Genomic DNA, 22616 nt, shown 5'->3' on the forward strand with positions numbered 1-22616 from the left:
ATAAATGAACTTTTGCGCGATATTCTAATTTTTCGAGTTTCACCTGTAGCAGTAGGTCAAACATAAACAACACTTTCAATTGTATCCAATTTAGCAGGCCCTTGCGCTACATAGTTGAAGGTAAATCTAAAGGAAATTGGGCAGAAATTGGACAGGAAATTGTATAGTGTATATTATACAGTATTCTTACAATTTTCTGTATAACTTCCTTTAGATTTACCTTGAACTATTTAGTACAAGGGCCTGCATAATTGGATACAATTGCAAGTGTTGTTTAGGTTTGACCTAATATTATATGCTTTTTGATAAATCTAAAGGAAAATTGTACAAGACGATTGTATAATGTATGGCCAGGCTTATCCCATGTCAGTAACATAAAAAGACATGAAACCAACATACCAGCTTGACGGTGGTCATTTTTAGAAGAACAGTTCCGCATTGGCAGTTTACATATTTCCCCACTACAGGTTTACTTTGAAATTGAACACCAGACAGATATAAAAGAAGCAAATTCATGCATTTCTTTACTAATTATAAAAGTCATTGTAAATGCTCACACTTTTTTAGTAAAATAACAAAACATGTCATACTTATCTGATTTGTGTAATGGTTTTGCACAGAGCAGCCTTGATCCGCCTCTTCTTTGGTCCCCCCTCACTAATTGCCCTTATAGAAAGCCACTTGCTATGGGGGCACTTGTGTTCCAGAGCCCCACTATCATTAACACACAGAGCACAGCTCGGCCCCGCCCCCTCACCCTCCCTCTTCACTGGCTTTGATTGACAGCAGCGGGAGCCAATATCTCCTGCCAGTGGCATCCCTAGAGCGGTGCGGTCTGCACCGGGTGACACCATCACAGGGGGTGCAGGAGCAGGATGCCAGCAGAGCTTCTGGGCTCTGTGAAGGTCCTGGCTAGTTATTGGGGTGATCCCGGATTCCCGGCACAGTGACAGCTGCCCCCGGTGTAGAGGTAAAATGAGTATCCCGTGTAAGGTATTAACTGTGGCAGCTCTGTGCTAAAGTCGGAGATTGGCTTCTTCGGCCTGAAACCGGCACATGCGCAGCTGCTTCAGGGGATACATATCTTCACGGGATACTCATTTTACCGCTACACCGGCACCGCTCCTTCCTCTCTGGAGGGGTGACACCCTATGTTACCTCACTGGGTGACACCCTAGGGACACCTTTGTCTCCTGCTGCTGTCTCTGAGTCAATGAGGAGGAAGAAAGCTGATAGAGCTGCTGCTGTTGGGTACAGTGCTGTATGAAGACTGAACTCAGGTACATAGAAGTGGCTGGTGGGCGGAGATGCATGAAGAAGGTTTTCTTACTTATTTCTAGCCTACTCCTATTACTCTGAATGATCTTGAAGTTTTTAACTGCTTCCTGACTAACCTATAGCAGAAGTACTGCTACAGGGCAGCAGGGATGCGCAAAATCCCGTATATATACGTGACTTTGCATTTCTGGGTTGGTAGGGCGTGCTCCCTACCCACGCCACTATTGGCTACTCGGTATGTCAATCACCGGGTCCCTGCCACCGATTCTCAGCCGGGACTCGGTGATCGAAAGTGGAGCTGACAGGGGAGAGGTATGTGTGTAAACAATACACATCTCTCCCCTGTCAGCATGAACAGGCTGCTTTGTATTGCTCTGCACAGCACACTATGTAAAACACAACACAGCACACTGTTAACCCTTTGATCACCCCAGATGTTAACCCCTTCCTGCCCAGTGTCATTAGTACAGTGACAGTGCTTTTTATTAGCACCGATTACAGTATCAGTGTCACTGGGGATGTCAGTGGCAGTTATTCAGTTCCCCCCCTGTGTCCAAATGCCTGCCGCAGTCCCGCAATCCTGCAATAAATTGCTGATTGCCGCCATTACTAGTAAAACAAAATAAAAATAAAAATCCCAGTATATATACCGCCATTTGTAGACGCTATAACTTTCACATAAACCAATTAATTTACACGTATTAGGATTTTTTTTTAGCAAAGACATGTAGCAGAATACATTTTGGCCTAAATTTATGACGAAATTGATTTAAAATTTTTTTTTGTATATTTTTTTGTATATTTTTATTTGTATATTGTAAAAAATTTTAAAATAAATAAGCAATGCACAGGCGATCAAATACCACTAAAAGAAAGCTCTATTTGTGGGAAAAAAAGGACAAATTTCATTTATGTACAGAGTTGCATGACCACGCAATTATCAGTTAAAGTAATGCAGCGCCATATCTCAAAAAATGGCCTGCTCAGAAAGGGGGCCCTCTTCCCCCCTTCTGGTGGGCAAGTGGTTAAATGTAATTTGTGAAGATCCCCACACAATAACTTGAATTTTGTGACACATACCCGCTATGCCCAGTGAGTAGACACTGCTGTGTCACACATTTCACAGATCCTGCCTTCTGAACTAGAGGTGCTGAGAGGAGGGGTTTCAGGAGGCGGAATCAGTGCAGGAATCACTGCTTGCAGGCAGCTAGGTACCGTGGGATATGTAGTCCTTAGAAATGTAAAGTAAACAGAAGCTGCAAAGCATGTAGGTAATCCAGGAAGCTGTGGAAAGTCATGACCAGCAGACAGACAGAACTCACAACATGAATGGAAACTTTTCAAGTAACCTTATATTGGATTGTCAATTATAACGATTGTTTGTATTGCAATTACAATGCTGATATTATAAAATGAAAGTATCTGCTGTGACCATAGAACCCCTTTTATTGAATACATCACTAAATGTACTTTTTAAATTGTACAGAGCTGACTGTGACCTGATATCAGTTTCTTGCAATCCTCTGTACAACAGACTAGGAAAAGGTGAAACAGCACAAGGATCAATCATTTGTCCTGCAGGAATTATGTGCCAATCTAGGACATGTTGATAGGAGGAGAGAGCAGGGTAACAAGAAAAGTGAGCTCAATGTGCAACTTAGTGTTCAGTGTCCAGTCTCATTCTTCTTGTTCACTATCAAGTCATGAACTGGCAGATGGATAAGATTTGTAAGTGGTACTTACAGTGTTACTAAACCCACAACAGTAAAATCAGTCTGTATATGCAGTAAATCATGCTTGTCATACTCACTGTGGAACCTAAGGGGTTAATCCTCTGCATTGTGTTAAAAAAAAAACCCGGCAATTTTGAGAGAAAAACAATATTTTTGACTTTTTGCTATTAAACATATCCAGTAAAAAAATGTAAAAATTCAAAAAAATCGGCCGATTTTCATCCCGTCTACAGCCGGCAAAAAGTGTCCTCTTCTTCTTCTTCTTCTTCTTCTTCTTCTTCTTCTTCTTCATCCTCTTCTTCCTCTTCTTTTTCATCCTCTTCTTCTTCTTCCTCTTCATCCTCTTGTTCTTCCTCTTCATCCTCTTCTTCTTCATCCTCTTCTTCATCTTCTTCATCCTCTTCTTCATCCTCTTCCTTATCTTCCTCTTCTTCTTCTTCCTCTTCTTCTTCATCCTTTTCTTCTCCTTCTTCATCCTCCTCTTCTTCTTCTTCTTCTGCTTCTTCTTCTTCTGCTTCCTCTTCTTCATCTTCCTCTTCTTCTTCATCCTCTTCTTCATCTTCTTCATCCTTTTCTTCTTCGTCATCCTCTTCTTCCTCTTATTCCTCCTCTTCATCCTCTTCTTCATCTTCCTCTTTATCCTCTTCTTCTTCATCCTCTTCTTCTTCATCCTCTACTTCTTCTTCATCCTCTTCTTCTTCTTCTTCATCCTCTTCTTCTTCTTCTTCATCCTCTTCTTCTTCATCCTCTTCCTCTTCTTCTTCTTCATCTTCTTCCTCTCCATCCTCTTCTTCTTCATCCTCTTCTTCTCTTCCCCTTCTCCTTCTTCCTCTTCTTCTTCATCCTCTTCTTCATCCTCTTCCTCTTCTTCTTTTTTGTTCTTCTTTTTGTTTTCCTCTTGCAGGTCACTGCTCATGCGCAGATTTTTCTATCGGTAAAAGATCGGCCGATTTTCCCATCTTTGCCGCGAAAATCGGCCGATCAGCAAAATCTGCTGATTTTTTTCCAACTTTACCGATAAAAAAAATCTGCCAAAATCCCGAAAAACGGCCGAACAATTAGCCCACTAACGTTCCGAAAATCGGCCGATTTTCGACCCATCTATGGCCTGCATAAGGCTCTAAGCAGACTGTGTTGGAAATGATTAAAATAACAAATTACTAAAAGGCACTAGTGGAATTTATGTTAGCAGACAAAGAAGCAATATGCAGTATAAATATAACTCTCTGTTTAGAGAATTGACATTATAATTACTGATTGTATTGTATTCCAACCATAAAATATGTATCTGAAGTTAAACGTTAGTCTGTGAAAATACTGAACATCACCTTTGCAACTTGATATATTATTGAATGCACCAATGCACCAGATGGAGATGAAGAATTTTAGGGTAATAATGCAGGCCATAGACGGGGAGAAAAACAGCCGATTTTTCTTTTAAAAAACTAAAAATCTGTCGTTCAAGCGGCCGACGTTACCAGCAATGGTAAAAAAAATCGGCCGATTTTCATCCCGTCTACAGCCGGCAAAAAGTGTCCCTGCAGAGAGCTCTGCTATTTCTTTGACAGTTCCTTGACATTTATAGCAGTTGCAACAATGTATCTATTTGTATCCATTTAGGATACAGATGTTTTTATTCGGAAACAAATAGATACAACGTTGCAACCGCTATAAATGTCAAGGAACTGTCAAAGAAATAGCAGAGCTCTCTGCAGGGACACTTTTTGCCGTACTGGAATTCCTCTTATTTTTCATCCTCTTCTTCTTCTTCATCATCATCATCATCCTCTTCTTCTTCTTCATCGTTATCATCCTCTTCTTCTTCTTCTTCATCATCATCATCATCATCCTCTTCTTCTTCTTCATCATCATCATCATCATCATCATCCTCTTCTTCTTCATCATCATCATCATCATCCTCTTCTTCTTCATCATCATCATCCTCTTCTTCTTCATCATCATCATCCTCTTCTTCTTCATCATCATCATCATCATCATCCTCTTCTTCTTCTTCTTCATCATCATCATCCTCTTCTTCTTCTTCTTCATCATCATCATCCTCTTCTTCTTCTTCTTTTTCTTCTTTTTGTCTTCCTCTTGCAGGTCACTGCTCAAGCGCAGATTTTTTATCAGTAAAAAATCGGCCGTTTTGCCCATCATTGCCGCGAAAATCGGCCAATCGGCAAAATCGGACGATTTTTTTCCAACTTTACCGATAAAAAAAATCTGCCAAAATACCGAAAAACGGCCAAACAAATAGCCCACTAACGATCCGAAAATCGGCCGATTTTATTTTCGGCCGAAAAATCGGCCGATTTTATTTTCGGCCGAAAAATCGGCCGATTTTCAACCCATCTATGGCCTGCATTAGTATAATGCTTTTCAGTCACCTTGGTAAAGAGTATAAAATCCATAGCAGAAGAGTAAACACATATACGGTACACAGCATTCCTTTAGATTAGACAAAATAATTATATACCTTGAGCTGACATGAAAGCTGCATTCCAGGCAAACAGCTAAATACATAACTGAGATGTATCTCCTTTCGTTTGTCCATCCATCCAATTCTTAGTGTAGCACACATGCTATAGGAAAATCCCAGAATTACAAGCCCCCACATATAGCACTACCCCTCTAGGAGTCCCTAGAGATTGGGTCCGGCTATAGTCCTGCAACCAGGCAACACACATCTTCACACAGGTTATTACCCAGAGTCAGATATCAGTCCTTGAGCTTTGCTTTTGTTGTTTTATTTAGGGGATTTGAAATGGGATAGGGTTAGGGTTGTACAGGATACCCAGGGGAACCAATGAACTGAGGACATTTTCCTGGACATATTTACAAGCATCCTCTGCAGCACAGTCTCTGTTGGAGAGCTAGCCAGCATCACCTTTATGTACCACCCCAGACCCCACATGAACTCCTCTTCTTCACCCAGCAATCTGGAGGTATCCCTGAACAGGTGATCTGGTGCCTGTTACTTTAGAAATGAACAGTCCCAAGTAGGCAACAAATCTGGTTTCCCACCAGAGTGCTCCTTCCCCTATCCTCCCAGGGGGTGCAGGGGTACTCACTCAGATCCTCTCTGGTACTGCTGGTGAGTTGGTAGCTGCTACTAGGTCTTTTAGCTGGGCCGTTCCTTCCCTGCCATATAGGTGGTCCTCGCTCTGGGGGCCAGTGGGCTCTGAGCTTTCTTCCTTTTCAACTTCAGGCCTGCAGGTAGGCCCCATCCCACTGGGCCTCCTCGCAGCCTCCTGCCTTCAGCCTCATATCTTCCTCACTATCTTTCACCCAAACTTTCCTTTAGCTGAGCAGCTTCCAACGCTTTTAAGGGTGTCCCAGCCCTTTTCCAAACTCCTGTTGGGGATTGGCCAGGATCTCTCGAGTGCAAGCCTGACACTCCTCAGATCCACCCACTACCTCTAGGGCCTTCCTCCAAAGTCCTAGAGAAGGGGAAAATTTTGGAGGGGCTGGCCTGCAGAGCCTTTCAGCTCCTGACCACAATTTGACCTTCTAGCTTTTACACCCAGGCTGCTACTCAGCCCTCCCCTCTGATAATTGAACACTAGCTCCCCCTTACTAAACTAGGAGGGTGTTACATTATATTTACACAGCACAGTCAGCTTGGTGACCTAATTTTTTCTACTGCAGCTAAGTAATGCAGGTAGGTCACCTCTCTGCCGTCAACCTGTTATTTCACGAAAGACATACAAAATATATTATTAGAAATGTATACAGTATATTTCTGTGCTGCCTGCCTAAACAAAACCATTTCAAATAAGTTGCTACAACAAATTAGTATGAAATAAAACATTGGACTGACACTAAAAAATCTCTAAGGCTCCATACACACTTGTGCGACTTGTCATGCAACTTTGGACACAAAGTCGCATGACAAGTCGCAGCCCATTGTTTTCAATGACACCCTTTCGGATCTATGCGACTTACTGTAAAGATGCAGTGATTTTGAAAAGTTTTCTACACGGCTTTAATGCGACTTTGATGAGACTTAGTGCTAGAGTGTGTAAAGTAACATCAAAGTCGCACTCAAAGTGGCATCAAAGTTACACTCCAAAGTTGCACTGAAAATTGTGGGGGGTCCGCATGGCATAGTACATGGGGATCAGCATGGCACAGTACAGTGTGGTCTGGAGGGCATAATACAGGGGGTCAGGAGGGCACAGTATGGGAGTTAGTAAGGCACAGTGTGGTTAGGTCAAGAGGGCACAATGCAGGGGGGTCAGGGGTACACAGTGTAGGGGGTCAGGGGGGCACAATGTGGGTGGGTCAGTAGGGTGCAGGCTGGGGGTCAGGATGGCACAGTGCAGGGGGTCCGGAGGGCAGTGTGTGTGGGTTAGAAGGGCACAGTGTATGTGTGTTAGGAGGGCATAACATGGGTGTCAGGGGGCCACAATGTGGGTGGGTCATGAGGGCACAGCACAGGGGTCAGCAGGGCACACTGTGGGTGGGTCAGGAGGGCACAGTACAGGGAGATCAGCATGGAACAGTACAGGGGGTCATAAGGGCACAGTACAGGGCTCATTAGGGCACAGTGTGGGTGGGTCAGGAAGACACAGTATGGGGGTCAGTAGGGCACAATGTGGGTGAGTCAGGAAGGCACGGTATGGAGGTCAGTAGGGCACAATGTGGGTGAGTCAGGAGGGCACAGTATGTGAGTAAGTAGGGCAAACTGTGGGTGGGTCATGGTGGAACACTATGGGGGTCAGTAAAACACAGTGTGGGTGGGTCCAGGGGCGGACTGACCATTTGGAAACTCAGGCACTGCCCGAGGGCCGGGGTCAGTAGGGGGCCCCATGAGATGCCCCTGGTACCTTTTTCATAGGCTTTTTTGAGTTTGGGCAAGGACACAGGGGCCCCATGATCCCCTATTGCCCGGGGGCCCCATGAGTTGTCAGTCCGCCCCTGGGTGGGTCACAGTATGGGGGTCAGGAGAGCAGGGAACAATGTGGGTAGTTCAGGAGGGTACAGTACAGGGAGCAGTAGGGCACAGTGTGGGTGGGTCAGGAGGGCACAGTACAGGGGGCAGCAGGGAACAGTGTGGGTGATTCAGAAGGGATACAATACAGTGAGAAGTGGGGCACAGTGTGGATTGGTGAGGACGGCACAGTACAGGGGGGCAGCAGAGAACAGTGTTGGTAGGTCAGTACAGGGGGGCAGCAGGGAACAGTGTGGGTAGGTCAGGAGGGCACAGTGTGGGTGGGTCAGGAGGGCACAGTGTGGGTGGGTCAGGAGGGCACAGTGTGGGTAGTCAGGAGGGAACAGTGTGGGTAGGTCAGGAAGGCACAGTGTGGGTAGTCAGGAGGGCACAGTATGGGTGGGTCAGGAGGGCACAGTGTGGGTGGGTCAAGAAGGCACAGTGTGGGTGGTCAGGAGGGCACAGTGTGGGTGGTCAGGAGGGCACAGTACAAGGGGAAGTAGGGGCACACTCTGGGAGTATAAGGAGGGCACAGTACAAGGGGCAATAGGGCACAGTGTGAGTGGGACAGATTGTTTGGACTGTGGACCAATTTTGCAGCCTCTAGTGTCCTCCAATTGAATTTTTTACCACTGCAACTGCACTTACACACACACCAGCTAGCACCATGCTGTGTGTGTCTGTGCATATAATGGGGGGGGCACTAGCACAGGAACACCAGGGATTGGCTACTTTACAAGGAGTCTACTTACTCAGAGCCCCTGCGGCTGCTCACTGTGAATCTTGTCTTTCAATATCTTATTCACAGGATTTGTGTGAGTGAGATATTGAGTAACAGGATTGGCACAGCCACAGACAACATAGTTCACTGTGCACCCAACCCACTCTCAGCCATGGAGTCCCAGCTGGGTGGCAGGTGGAGCCTGAAGGTGGAGCCACCGACATTCGGTAATGAGTGATCAGAGACACAGTGACTTACTACGAGAGGCTCAGGACAGGTGACAGCCCAGCTGGCAAGCCAAAAAGAAGATTCCGCTGCCCACCGGACCGCTGGTGCCTGCTCAGCACGACTCCCAAGCCCTGCAGCTTATACTAATTTGTCTGGCCCTGATGGGACCCCATGCCCACCTGGGGCCTCTGGGCAGTTCCCAGAGATGCCTGATCATTAAGACGGCCCTGCAGAGCGGCTCTGCTTATAAAAGAAGTGTGTAATCACGTGTCTTTCACTCTGAGTCTGCAGGCAGGGAGATAATGTGTCACAAGGGAGAGGTACTAGCTTTACAACCAATCAAGATACCTTGCAGGAGCTCAAGTAACCATATGCCAAGCTCCCAGATTGGTTGGAAAGGCAGTATCATGGGACTTCTGCAAATAGAGGTAAGAAAATGATGATGGGGTGTGAATCCAAGATCCAAGTTATTCCCTCCTGTATGTAAGTTCATGCAGATGCAGTGCAGGTATTATCACATTTCTTTACTTGTCTAGCCTTCAGATAGTCACAAATGGGGTTTATTCATTAAATTAAAATAAATAAATATATATATATATATATATATATATACTGTATATATATATATACACTATATTACCAAAAGTATTGGGACGCCTACCTTTACACAAATATGAACTTTAATGGCATCCCAGTCTTAGTCCGTAGGGTTCAATATTGAATTGGCCCACCCTTTGCAGCTATAACAGCTTCAACTCTTCTGGAAAGGCTGTCCAAAAGGTTTAGGAGTGTGTCTATGGGAATGTTTAACCATTCTTCCAGAATTGCATTTGTGAGGTCACACACTGATGTCGGATGAGAAGGCCTGGCTCGCAGTCTCCACTCTAATTCATCCCAAAGGTGTTCTGTCGGGTTAAGGTCAGGACTCTATGCAGGCCAGTCAAGTTCCTGCACCCCAAACTCTCTCATCAATGCCTTTATGGACCTTGCTTTGTATGTGGTACGCAGTCATGTTGGAACAGGAAGGGGCCATCCCCAAACTGTTCCCACAAAGTTGGGAGCATGACATTGTCCAAAATGTCTTGGTATGCTGACGCCTTAAGAATTCCCTTCACTGGAACTAAGGGGCCAAGCCCAACCCTTGAATAAAAACCCCACACCGTAATTCCCCCTCCACCAAACTTTACACTTGGCACAATGCACTCAGGCAAGTACGGTTCTCCTGGCAACCGCCAAACCCAGACACGTCCATTGGATTGCCAGATAGAGAAGCATGATTTGTCACTCGAGAGAACACATCTCCACTGCTCTAGAGTCCAGTGGCACCGTGCTTTACACCAATGCAACAGATGCTTTGCATTGCACTTGTGCAAGGCTTGGATGCAGCTGCTCGGCCATGGAAACCCATTCCATGAAGCTCTCTACACACTGTTGTGCTAATCTGAAGGCCACATAAGGTTTGGGGGTCTTTAGCTATTGACTCTGCAGTTTGTGACTCCTGCGCACTTTGTGTTTAAGCATGCGCTGACCCCACTCTGTGATTTTATGTGGCTGCGTTGCTGTTATTCCCAGTTGCTTCCACTTTGCTATGATACCACTAACAGCTGTCTGTGGAGTATATAGTAGCAAGGAAATTTCACAGTTGGAGCTCTTGAGAGGGACCCATTCTTTCACAAATGTTTGTAGAAGCAGTCTGCATGTCTAGGTGCTTGATTTTATACACCTGTGGCCATGGAGGTGATTGGAATACCTGAATCCAATGATTCAGAGGGGTGTCCCAATACTTTTCTCAAACATATTACATATTTGGTTTTGGATTTAATACTACTTAAATTTCCAATCACTGAAAATGTCCTGACAAATTACTTCTAATTATCCAATATAAAAATGTGCTCTCTTGAGCCAGAGAGGTTATTTACAAAAATTGGAGAGTTCAAAATCTGGTGCAGCTCTGCATAGAAACCAAACAGGTTCCCAGTCTTATTGTCAAAGCTTAAAGTGTTACTAAACCCAGAAACCCTGCATTCACTATATCTGGTCTCACAGTAAACAGAACATGGAAATGCAATTATTTTAGTAAATATAAACTACTAAATACTTTTTCTCATCAGCAGTATATAGCAGTCTTGTGACTTATATCAGTGCCCAGCAGAGCACTGGTTAAAGCTTGTAGGAGGTGTTTTCATTTTGCTCTAGAAGGATGCAGAACCTGACTTCTGTCTGAACAGTGATGATTGGCCCTGTGCTTACCACATGCACTTTCCCAAAAAAAAAAAAACATCTCTAGCAATGCACACCAAACTGAGCATGTGCAGAGTGTCTCCACATGATATGTCTTATCAGGAGATAAGAGGGGGACACTGGAAGAAGGGGAGGATCAGAGAAGACAGGATCAAACAGCATGTTTACACAATGCAAATGATTAACCCCTTAGGTTCCACAATGAGTATAACAAGCATGCTTTACTGAATATACAGACTGAGTTTACTGTTGGGGGTTTAGTAACCTTTTAATTGAACAAGTTAAAGTTAGAAGCTGATTGGCTACCATACATAGCTGCACCAGATTCTGAGTACCCTAATTTTAGTAAATCCCCCCCAAAGTGTCCCAAACTCCCAAATAGCTGGAGAAAACACCTTAGAGATATTCTTTATGTTATAGAACAATTATAGTGCCTAGTTAAGCAATGTAACTCTGACTCACTTCAGCTCCCTTTAACTCTAAAATGGGTACCAAAGGAAGACACATCGCCTCTACAAAGCATGACCTTTTTATTCAACAAACACATAAATCAATCCACTTACACGCTTCACAGCACTAAACAATATGAGGCTTTATAAAAAGTGTGAATTGCTCATTTGTCTTGCTTCACAATGGCCATCATATCACACTCCCAAGAGCATCATGTAGTACATGATGATATCTGTTACTGGACAGTAAAGGCGCAGCATAAGACTGATGAGCTTGTGGCTTTGCTCTCTTCTCCTGTCAGCATGTTCCTTGTCAGCAGGGCCTTGGATAAGGGGGCACCAGCAGTTTTCCTGTACAGGGTTCAGGCCAGGCAGTTGGGTAAATCGGAGATGGGCAGGGAGGATGATTGGCATGGTGGGGGGGAGGGATAATTACTGGAACAGTTCCCCTCTGCAGCAGCTGAAAGCTGGCTTCTTCTCCTCCCCCTCCCGCTGGCTTTCAGCTGCTGCAGAGAGAGAGGGAGATCCATGCAGGGGATCAATTACAGTAATTGCCCCTCCCTGATCACCATACATTTCCCCCTGCTGCACAGGCCCCCCTGTGTACCCCCCCCCCCCGGCTGCCTTCCTTCCTTTCCTGAACGAACACAGTGAGAGTACCGATCACTCACTGTGTTCATTCATAACTGAAGTGAAGTAAGCTGGGTTTTTTTTGGGGGGGGGGTGCTGATAGGTTGGCTATATGAGGCTCCCTGGTTTCTAACAGCAGCCCTGCTTGTCAGCATATGTGTATGCATGTGATTGGCTCATAGTACCGTACTGCATCACCCAAGGGCTGTTGTGCTGGGAACTAAAGGAGTCTAAAAACCAAGCCAAATTCAGGTACTTCATATACTAGTTTCATTTCAGAATACATTTCCATAATTTTTTATGAAATACTTAACTGCACTAGTTCCTTTTTTTCTACATCTGCCTGGAGTTCAGCTTTAAACAGCTATTTGCAATGTGATTCACAGCTTTTCCCTCTGGTGGTCTGCTAGTATTTAATACTTTTAAACTGGCCAAAGCCATATACAGAAGAAGTAAGGAATTGCAAATCCCTGCCTTTACAGTCTCTAGAAAGTTATACAAATGTTTCATTCATTTGACTGTATTCATCTTTTTCTGTATTTTTGGCTGCATCCCAAGAATGGGGGATCACATAGCATAGATAAGCATTGAACCAAAGTTTAAATAAAATCCAGCTGGAACCAGAAGTGCAACTATTACATACTATATAATACTCCCACAATGTTTACACTTGGTATATGACTATGAATCGATAGTAACCTTTGAAGATTTCTTTTTTTCAGCAGAAATTGAAGCCAAATATTTGAGTCCTCTAAAAGTAAGCACTCTCATGAACTGAAGTCTAGTGTGTGTTTTAAAATGCCTCTCAGCTACGTGCCAACAATTATTTTATGTTCTCAGCATTACATGATTCATATATAGCCATGAATTCTTTCAAATGATAGATTTTCAGTTGATAAATTGGTTTCCTATTATACTCAAATAGCAAAAATGTGTATTTGTTATGTGTATGTGTTTAATGTGTCACATATGTGCACAGTATTGCAAGGTTTGTATTGATTTACCAATCTGTTATAATCATGTCTCCATGTAAAAAAAAAAACAAGCAGTTTTGTTAGTTCTCCTGATTTTATTATTATTATTGAGTATTTTATTATATTGTTTTTATTTTTCTACATTTTTCCATAAAATAAATGTCTGTTATTGACATAAGATATTGGCATATACTGTTTGTATACTCACATTGTAAGGTTGTTCTTGTACCTACAAGCTGACTTTGCTAGTGTAGCACTACCACCTGAGTTCTGGGTCCCGCTAAAGCTCTGCACAGCCAGGCAACACACATTTTCTTCAACATTTTGCACTGTGGAGACAGTAAACAGTCCTTGAGCCTGGTTTTGTTGTTTTATTCAGGAATCTTCAAACTTGAGGACAAACTCCTTAGCAACGATGTATAGATGTGGATAAAAATAGTCTCTCCTTTGAGAACATCCCAGCTCTCTGGTGTACCTTCTCAGACCCCAGATGAATCCTCCTCTTCACCCAGCTGCACTGAGGGTATTCCCTCAGCAAAGGGGCCCAGAAACTGCCAATTCAGCACAGCAGCCCCAGATGAGAAGCTAGTTGGGTTTTCCACTTGACTGACCTCTCCCCTTATCCAGCCCAGGGGGTGTAAGAGTACTCATACTGTCCTCTCCTTATAGCTCAATGGGTTGGTGACTGCATTCAGGCCTTCAGCTGGTCTAGCTCCTTCACTGCTGCACAGGATGTCCTCCCTTGGAGATGGTGGCACAGTGGAGATCCTCTTCTCTAGCACCTGCCTGTGGGTAGGCCCCTCACACTCCACAATCGAGCCTCTCACTCCATCTCCCACCTGACACTACTCCCCTTCCTCCCAGGCTCTACGATACTTAAGGATTGCTTTGGTCACCATGCCAAGCCTCCTGCCAGGGGATTGGCCAAGGTCCCTCAAGTATGCAAATCTGAGCTTCTTCCCTCCTCCAGAAAACTCTCAGGTTTCTGGAGAGGTGAGAGGGCTCCAGAAGTCCGGCCCTCAGAACATCCCTAGCCTGTCCTGAGGTAACCTCTCTATCTGACCCCAGGCTGACTCATCCCAGGCTGATACTCAGTCTCTGCCTAAAAAAATAAAACAACAAACTCTCTCTTGAGGGCTATAGGGTGTTACATTAGCAATTCTGTGGCTCAATAGATACACATGGCCTCTTGTACCAGAAAGACTTTGGCATTTTTTTGTACTGTAGTAAACAACTTTTTCTGGTTGCTCTTTCCTCTCATACAATCTGATCATCCAGTACTTATTCAATATATGTTTTACTTATTTCTGGAAGAAAGTGTGAACACATCTGGATGGATTGAAATATTCCAATCATTTAGGCATAAAGGTAGTGCCATATGTGTAATTTTCTCTCAAAAGAAACAGCATGATACAATCATTATTGTAGTTACCATCTGTGGATTCTAACGGACCATTTTGTCAATTATGCTGGCCATGCACATACCAATCCAATTGTTTTAGGGACAATAACCATTTGATCAAATCCAGACCTTAAATCCAGACCTTGCCCACCCTGACTATGGGTATGACATGTAACATGCTACAAAAGGTGAGCTCATTGTAGCAATCGTGCGTACAGATATGGATGCGGACAACCATGTTGCTAAAGATCTCCATCTCACTCCAAATCAGCCCCCCTCCGTTTTTGTTGTATGGCATGTGGTCTGTGTGTGTGAGGAGTTCCGGAGTGCATCCAGCACAGCTGGATAAACTTCATGGTTGTAAACCCAATTAGCTGATGCCATGGTGTCTGACAGACTCTTGCTCTGAGCTGATCGTAAAGCTATAAAACCTGTCAGTCACTGGACTTGAAAGCATTCCGGAATAGCAGTAACACCTACATCCCATTTGAAACCACTTTTTCATACAATTTCATAACTTTCAGCAGGAAATACGTACAATGAAACAAAGCATATACTCAGATAGGTCAGTTTATTGCGAGTCACCTGATACCTTACATCCCTAGATTACGTCTACCCGAGAACAGAAAGCGATATTTCCTTAACCATCCCAAGCAGATATGTCATATCTGGTGTCTGGACATTCAGAATATCATTCTGCATATTGTCCTACCAGTGGATAGGATGCTACATGTACCTATGGAAGGTTATTGACCATGGTATAACTTGCGAGGGATTTTGGTCCTAGCCTGGGTCTCCGCCTAAACCCCCCTCCCCAAATGAGGCGATTGGCGATATATAAATACAGAGAGCAATAACACAACAGAGAGATAACAGAAAGAAGTTTAGAGATAGAGATAGGTAGAATACTTGCAAGGGTCCTTGGCTTAAGCAGATTCAAGTGTCCTGAACAAAAGGGTACCGTTCTCCCAAAGTTGGTTCCTGATGTTAAAATGGAGATCTCTTCATCTTACTTCTCCAGGCCTGACAGCCTTTTTTCTAGTCCTCCAGCAGGGGGACTAGAAAAAAGGCTGTCAGCCCTGGAGAAGTAAGATGAAGAGATCTCCATTTTAAAATCAGGAACCAACTTGAATCTGCTTAAACCAAGGACCCTTGCAAGTATTCTACCTCTCTAAACTTCTTTCTGTTATCTCTCTGTTGTGTTATTGCTCTCTGTATTTATATATACATATATATATATATATATATATATATACTGGCTACATCTTTTTCTTTAAATATTTTTATTGCACCTGCAGTGACAGGGTGTATACAGACGCTTATTCAAACATCATAGTGTTACTGCTAAGATTGGTGAGTTTCCTCCATCTCTGTACAAAAAGGTGGTGGTGGCAGTGTGAAGGGTTAATTGCGTAATTAACCTGACCCAGTAACAATCGCTCTCAGGCTGCGGCACATAGATTGTGGTCCAGTGAGCTGGAAAATCTTTGTGCGGGGTGCAGCTGAGCGTGGCATTGTTACGCATGTGACAGCGCGGTTTTAGATTGGCTAGTCCTTCAGTCACATGTTGGTGAGAAGGGTTGGGGGTCTGACACCGCGCCCGTCACACTCATCCTTTAAAGCATATCTAAGCTCAAAAGCAAAAATGTAGTACATTGCAGCTTACCAATTCTTATATGTGGTGGCATATTTCCCTTTGTTTTCACTTGTGAATCTAAACTTTATTGTTTAGTCAAGTCCATCAAAATTTGCTAGTTCATCTAACACTACGCACTCCTCTCTCACCCCCTCTCTCATCTCTGTTACTCCTCCGTAGAATGGAGCCACCTTTTAAGACAGAAAGTATGTTATTGGGCAGAACACCAGGTGAAAATAAAGGAATATTAGCCTAAAAAAGAAAACGAAGAAATCGAATGCAATGCCCACCTTTAAGGATTTAAAATTTGCAATATAATACAATTTTGTTTTTGAGGTTAGATAAGTGTTGCACCCTCCAAGATAGTTGATAGGTTAGGTAAATTTAGGTCTTGGGTCATTGTAATCAGTGTAGCTACATGTGATTGTTTTGGTCTGTTCTGTGTTTCTCTGGCTGCAGGGTTGACTGCTTCTCCTTATCTGTCTGGAAATGTTCTGGAAGATAGAGGGGAGGGAGAGTCAAAACAGCAGCTGCATATTTATGCAGCCCTGGCCAATCCCTGGTAAGAGGTGCCCAGATGGTGGTTGGGAGAGTGTATAAATGGGCTGAGACCTGGAACAGAGAGGTATTGTTCTGGAGGAGGGGATCACAGCCTGGGGCAGCTGTTTGCCCCCTGGGCAAGTCTGCAATGTGTCTGCTGTTCATCAAGGTGGGGAGTCTATTCCAATTAATGTTTCTGGAGCTGACCGAGGGACTTTTCGTCAGTTCATTAACTGCTTGTGCAAGGACTCTGCTCAGATCCTGAAGAGAAAGTTTAACATCCTCAAGTTGCTACTACAAAACTTAGTCCACTATTTACTGCAAGCAGGAATTTGTGCTCACATTATTGCTGCTGCCAAACCTCTGGCAATAGAGTCAGTCCTACCTGAAGGGAACTCATTACTAAAGTGTTACTGAAAAGCTTGGTCTCACTCTCACCTTACTAAGAGCAAGTTTACTGTCCTGAAGTTCGCTACTAAAAGTTACTGGAGTATCCCACAGTTCAAGTTCTGCAATAAAGTATCAGAAAAGCATACCCCTAGACTGTTCATTGAGTGAAAGGAGTGTCTGTGACTGTTTTCCTGGCTGTGGGGCAACAATGAAAAAGAGCCTAGAGACCTTTAAACTCCTACCGAAGTAAGCGCTGCATACGCTTTAAACTATTTACTTTGTTTTTTACTACATAATGTTTGCTGGACAAGTCCCTACTGCATCTAGGCTACACCCGATAGCCTTTTCAATAAGTGTACTCCCCTTAGAAGAGCTATCTATGTGTACATTCTATAATCTATAAAGTTATAATGTAGATAAACAACATATTGTTTTTTTAAGGCACGCAAACAGTTAAATGTAAGCACATAGTATGTGTGCTATGGATAAAACTATTTCATTCTCAGAATAAACAATACATTAACAGGATAGAACATTTATTTTCTATTCTGCCAACACCTTATAAATAGACACAGATATAACACCTCACATTCTAAATTCTAAATAATATTTTCTATGTTTTCATACAAAACAAAGTAGTAGTCAGAAATAATATGTCTTTTTAAATACTCACCAGGATCCAGTCTACAGAAATGTTGACTTGTCTTTCTCTTTCTATCCTCTAGTTGGCAGACATATAATTCTTCTGTTTAAAACAAAGATTATACAGTGTCCATAGGAAACCTTCTTGCGCCTGGATCCTTAATAATACCAAGATTATTACCAATAATATGAAGATTACTTTGTTTTTACAGTTATAATTAATTCATTCATTTTTTTAGATAATTCTATTTTATAGGACTTCTTTTGACATGTGTTAGAGTTGAAGCATTGTTAAAAATCCAGACTGCATGAAACTTCACAGCTAGTAGTTACAAATGGGATAGTACAGGGATTTACCAGAGAAGCTGCCGTCAAGTTGATTATTCATGGTCTGATAATTTATTTTACCCTGCTTTCATAGGAGTACATGTAAAGGAAAGAGATGAGGCTGCAGTTTGTTATTAACATTGATATAGTTCCAGGGTCTCATTGACAAGAGAAAAGATTTTATATTTGTATACTTTTGGGTTTTTAACCATAGGAATGATTGCAGGTGAACAAATGAAAAATACTGTTCTTGTACTTATAAAAAGCTGTGTGGTTGCAGATTGAGTATTATCAGTGGTAGCACTAGAAATTCATCTAAAAATACTGATTAGACATGATACAGACCCCCCCCACTCCCCCTAAAAAAAAGAAAAGAAACAGGAGTGTGCCAGTTCAAGACCAGCGTTAGATGTATTTTTTCTTTGTTAGAGCATGCATGCCAAGTAAAGTATGTAGGTAGTTTGCCTACTGTAAGATAGTTAGTTATAGCTGCCCTAGCCAGGGGGAAAGTTTAATGCTTTTACTGCCTTCCCCGGGCTAAGTTTGTGGACTTTTCTGGGTCTGACCCACCAGTCTTGTGTTAATATAGAAGGGACAGGGGTTCAGATCCCGGGAGAGAGAGAAAGGGAAAGGGGAGAGAACTGCAACTCTACCATGTAGAAGGGCTGCTGGGACTTGCAATCCACTCGTCGAGACACCATTAGTATGGACTACTGCCACCTTGGACTTGCCAGTATTGGACTCTACCTCTTCAGGTATGCTGGGGCAGCAACAGATAGTTAGAGGAGACTAAGGACTCATTTACACCATACGTGCAGAAAAATTGATGGGAAAAAACGAGCAGATTTCACTTGCACAGACACAAGTTTACATCAGTTTAATCTGCATTTCAGTGAGTTTATACACACTGCAGATTCCTGCGCAGAAAAAAATCTGTACGTGATACTAGTGTTGTGGTGTGAACAGGGCACATAGAGAGCAATTGTTTTGCTTATACCCTTGCAGAATGCGTGCAGAAAAACTATGTCTCTGCATACTGATGTGAATGAGACTTTGAAGACATTTGAAGCTTGGGTCAGTTAACCACTTGCCTACCGGGCACTTATACCCCCTTCTTTACCAGGCCAATTTTCAGCTTTCAGCACTGTCGCACTTTGATTAACAATTGTGCGGACATGCAAGATTGTACCCATATGAAATTTTTATAATTTTTTTCTCACAAATAGAGCTTTCTTTTGGTGGTATTTAATCGCCGCTGGGCACTTTACTTTTTGCGCTATAAACAAAAAAATGCAAAGAATTTAAAAAAAATTTTTTCTTTGTTTCTATTATAACATTTTTCAAACAGGTAATTTTTCTACTTCACTGATGTGTGTTGATGAGGCAGCACTGATGGGCACTGATAGGCGGCACTGATGGGCACTGATAGGCAGCACTGATGGACACTGATAGGCAGCACTGAAGGGCACTGATAGGCAGCACTAATGAGGTGGCACGGATAGGCAGCACTGATAGGCAACACTAATGAGGTGGCACGGATAGGCGGCACTGATAGGCAGCACTGATAGGCGGCACTGATGATGGGTACTGATAGACAGCACTGATAGGTGGCACTGACTGGCATCACTTCTGGGCACTGACTGGCGGCACTGCTAGGCATTGACTGGCGCAACTGCTGGCCACTGACTGGCACAACCGCTGGGCACTGACTGGTGGCACTGACTGGCAGCACTGCATTGATGTGCACTGGTGGGTGGCACTGGTGGGCACAGGTGGGTGGCACTGGTGGGCACAAGTAGGTGGCACTTCTGGGCACAGGTAGGTGGCACTGCTGGGCACAGGTGGGTGGAACTGGTGGGTGGCACTGCTGGGCACCGATCATCAGTGCCCTGATCATCAGTGCCCTGATGATTGGTGCCGATCCCTGCTCTGACAACTGCCGGTCCTCGCCGGTTCAGTTGAGAACCGGCAATTGCATTTCCTGGTGATCAGCGTGCCATTGGACACGGCTGATCATGTGGTAAAAGGCCGCTGTGATTGGCCTTTTACCACATCACGTGATCAGCTGTGTCCGTAGGACACAGTGATCATGGAGATCACCGGGTGCACGCAGGAGAGTGTGTTCTGGGAGGACGTCATATGACGCCCTCCCAGAACTGGCCGGCCGCAGTGTATCCGTCATTCAGCTATCTGCGGTTGGCAAGTAGTTAAAGTACATTGGGGTATGAACTCATCCTCTGCAAGAGTTAACATGGTAGAAAAGCAAGTATTGCCAAGAGTAATGGAACTCTAGGAACCAGAGTCAGCAGACCTGTCATGAAGTGTGGTACCTGTACAAGGTGAGGTGTCCTCCGGTAGCAAGGGGGTTGCTTCTGGGGCTCCCTCCCCAGCGGTCCATCTCCTATAGCAATAAGAGCAGATCAGCTCCATGAAGGCCCTTAGCTTAGTCACCAGGTATGGGAGAGCAAGAGCAACAGAAGTGCATGCATGAGGCCCACGCCATGTGCATGGAGGGACCCTATTCTGTCTCTGGGAGTGAGGTACATAGGACATAGGCTTAGCGTGTCCTTACTAAATGCAACAGTTACAGTCAAGGTGTGAATTGACACGGTCCGGTTTATTCCTCAATGTACACTGTGTAAGGCCCAGCTGGAGGACCACCTTAAGGTTTACTTTCCCTGAAAGCGGTCCCTGCCTTGTTCTAGGGCATTGATAAGTATGAGACAGCAAAGATACCCCATGTGCAGGGTGAGTGACCCCACCCACAGTGCCCAGCTTAGTCCAGAAGAACACAATAACCCCCCTCCCGTGTACACATATTAAACACTAAAAATTCAGTGACTTAAAGGACTAAACTGTTATCTGTGTTATGCAGAGTCCACTAGAATGTGCAAATAATTGAAAAACAAATGTAGGAATTAAAACCCCAAACAACAGAGAATTACTGCACTTTATTGTTTTCACAGCTGTGAGAAATGTTAGGTGGAAGTGTGTCATTGTTGAAAGTAAAACAAGAAAGTATATCTGTCTTCAGGACAAAAAATAGCATTGATAAGTGATTTAATGTTGTTTTTATAGTATGTTTAAAAAGTGTACATTTATGGACATGTACAGTACTTGATTAAAGAGAGCATCAGACTTTATGTCATAGAAAAAAGTGTGAAGCTACAAGGATACAATTATAGCTCACATCCTAAAGGTCATTTTATAAAAACATTAAAAACTCATGAAACCATTATAAAATATAAAGGTGTCCACAATGTTTTCTTCCTAAAATATTTATAGAATGCTGTTGTGACAACTTACAGGACTTTGAAGCAACTGATTATGCTTTTCATAATTGCCTTTTACCATTGACATTTGGAAGAGCTCATTTTTTTATTTATTTTTGCATTTAAGCAAAATGCTTATGGTAATTTTTTGACAGGATGTATAGACTTTAATGTGCAACTCCAGACTAACCAACATGGTTAACATACCACATTAGAGTAAAACAGACATATCTGCCAGCGTTTTAGGGCCAACCCTGGGCTTATACATAGAAGAATGTAAAAATGTTAATTTCCTCTTACAGTATACAGCCACTCATTAAGTTCAAATACAGTATACTGTATGTGAAAACAAGTAGCAGATTACCACATAAGAGGGAATGTGCCAAACAGCTATCAAAATAAAAAAGAGCAATAAAAAAAAACAATGCAATGTGAAAAGAGTGATATGTGTAACTTAAAGTGATAATTAAGGATAATACATAAAACAGACATTGAATGTGCAGGATCCACCTGTAAATGCAACAGCATACAGATCTGTAATTTGAAAATTCAAAATGCTTTTTAGCAGAGATGAATAAGTATCTACCCTGGCGAGATTGATGAAGACTCTCAATATCACTGAGAGTCTAAATCAATATCAATCCAAGGAGAAAAATGTTGTTTCTCCTCAGTGGATGTTTTCAAACATTTGTGTGCTGAGTATAGGTGGAGCTATAATATTGTTCTGCTTTCAAGATTCTCAAGGGTCTACTTGGACACCAACATATTGAACCTTACATGTAGTATATGAGATGACACAAAAAAAAAATTCTTAATCATACACCACAGGGTACTTCATATTCATTACTACTTAAGTTATGCTGCCACCTTCAAGTGAGTGACCAAAAAAGGCAGGAATTCCCTGCTCAGGCTTAAAGCGGAACTTCACTCTCTCAATCAACATGGACTATTTTTAATCCTTATGCTGCTAGCATTAGTAAATAGATAGGAAAGTATATCATATTTACTTGTTTTACACTTCTTTTTTTTACATTTCTTCAGTTACTTCCTGGTTTCCTGCCTAGGCAAATGATGTCATACATCCCAGCAGTTTTCAGGTGGGGAGGGAGAGTTCTCTGCTCAGCCAATGCCTGAGCTAAGGGCAGATGTATTACAGGAAGTAAATGCTGCATGAATAATTTGCCCTTACGCAAGATGGTCACTGCCAGAAATACCAG

Source organism: Staurois parvus, unplaced genomic scaffold (assembly GCF_062004578.1).
Source record: "Staurois parvus isolate SC_StPar_1 unplaced genomic scaffold, SC_StPar_1.0 ptg000013l, whole genome shotgun sequence".
NCBI lineage: Eukaryota > Metazoa > Chordata > Amphibia > Anura > Ranidae > Staurois > Staurois parvus.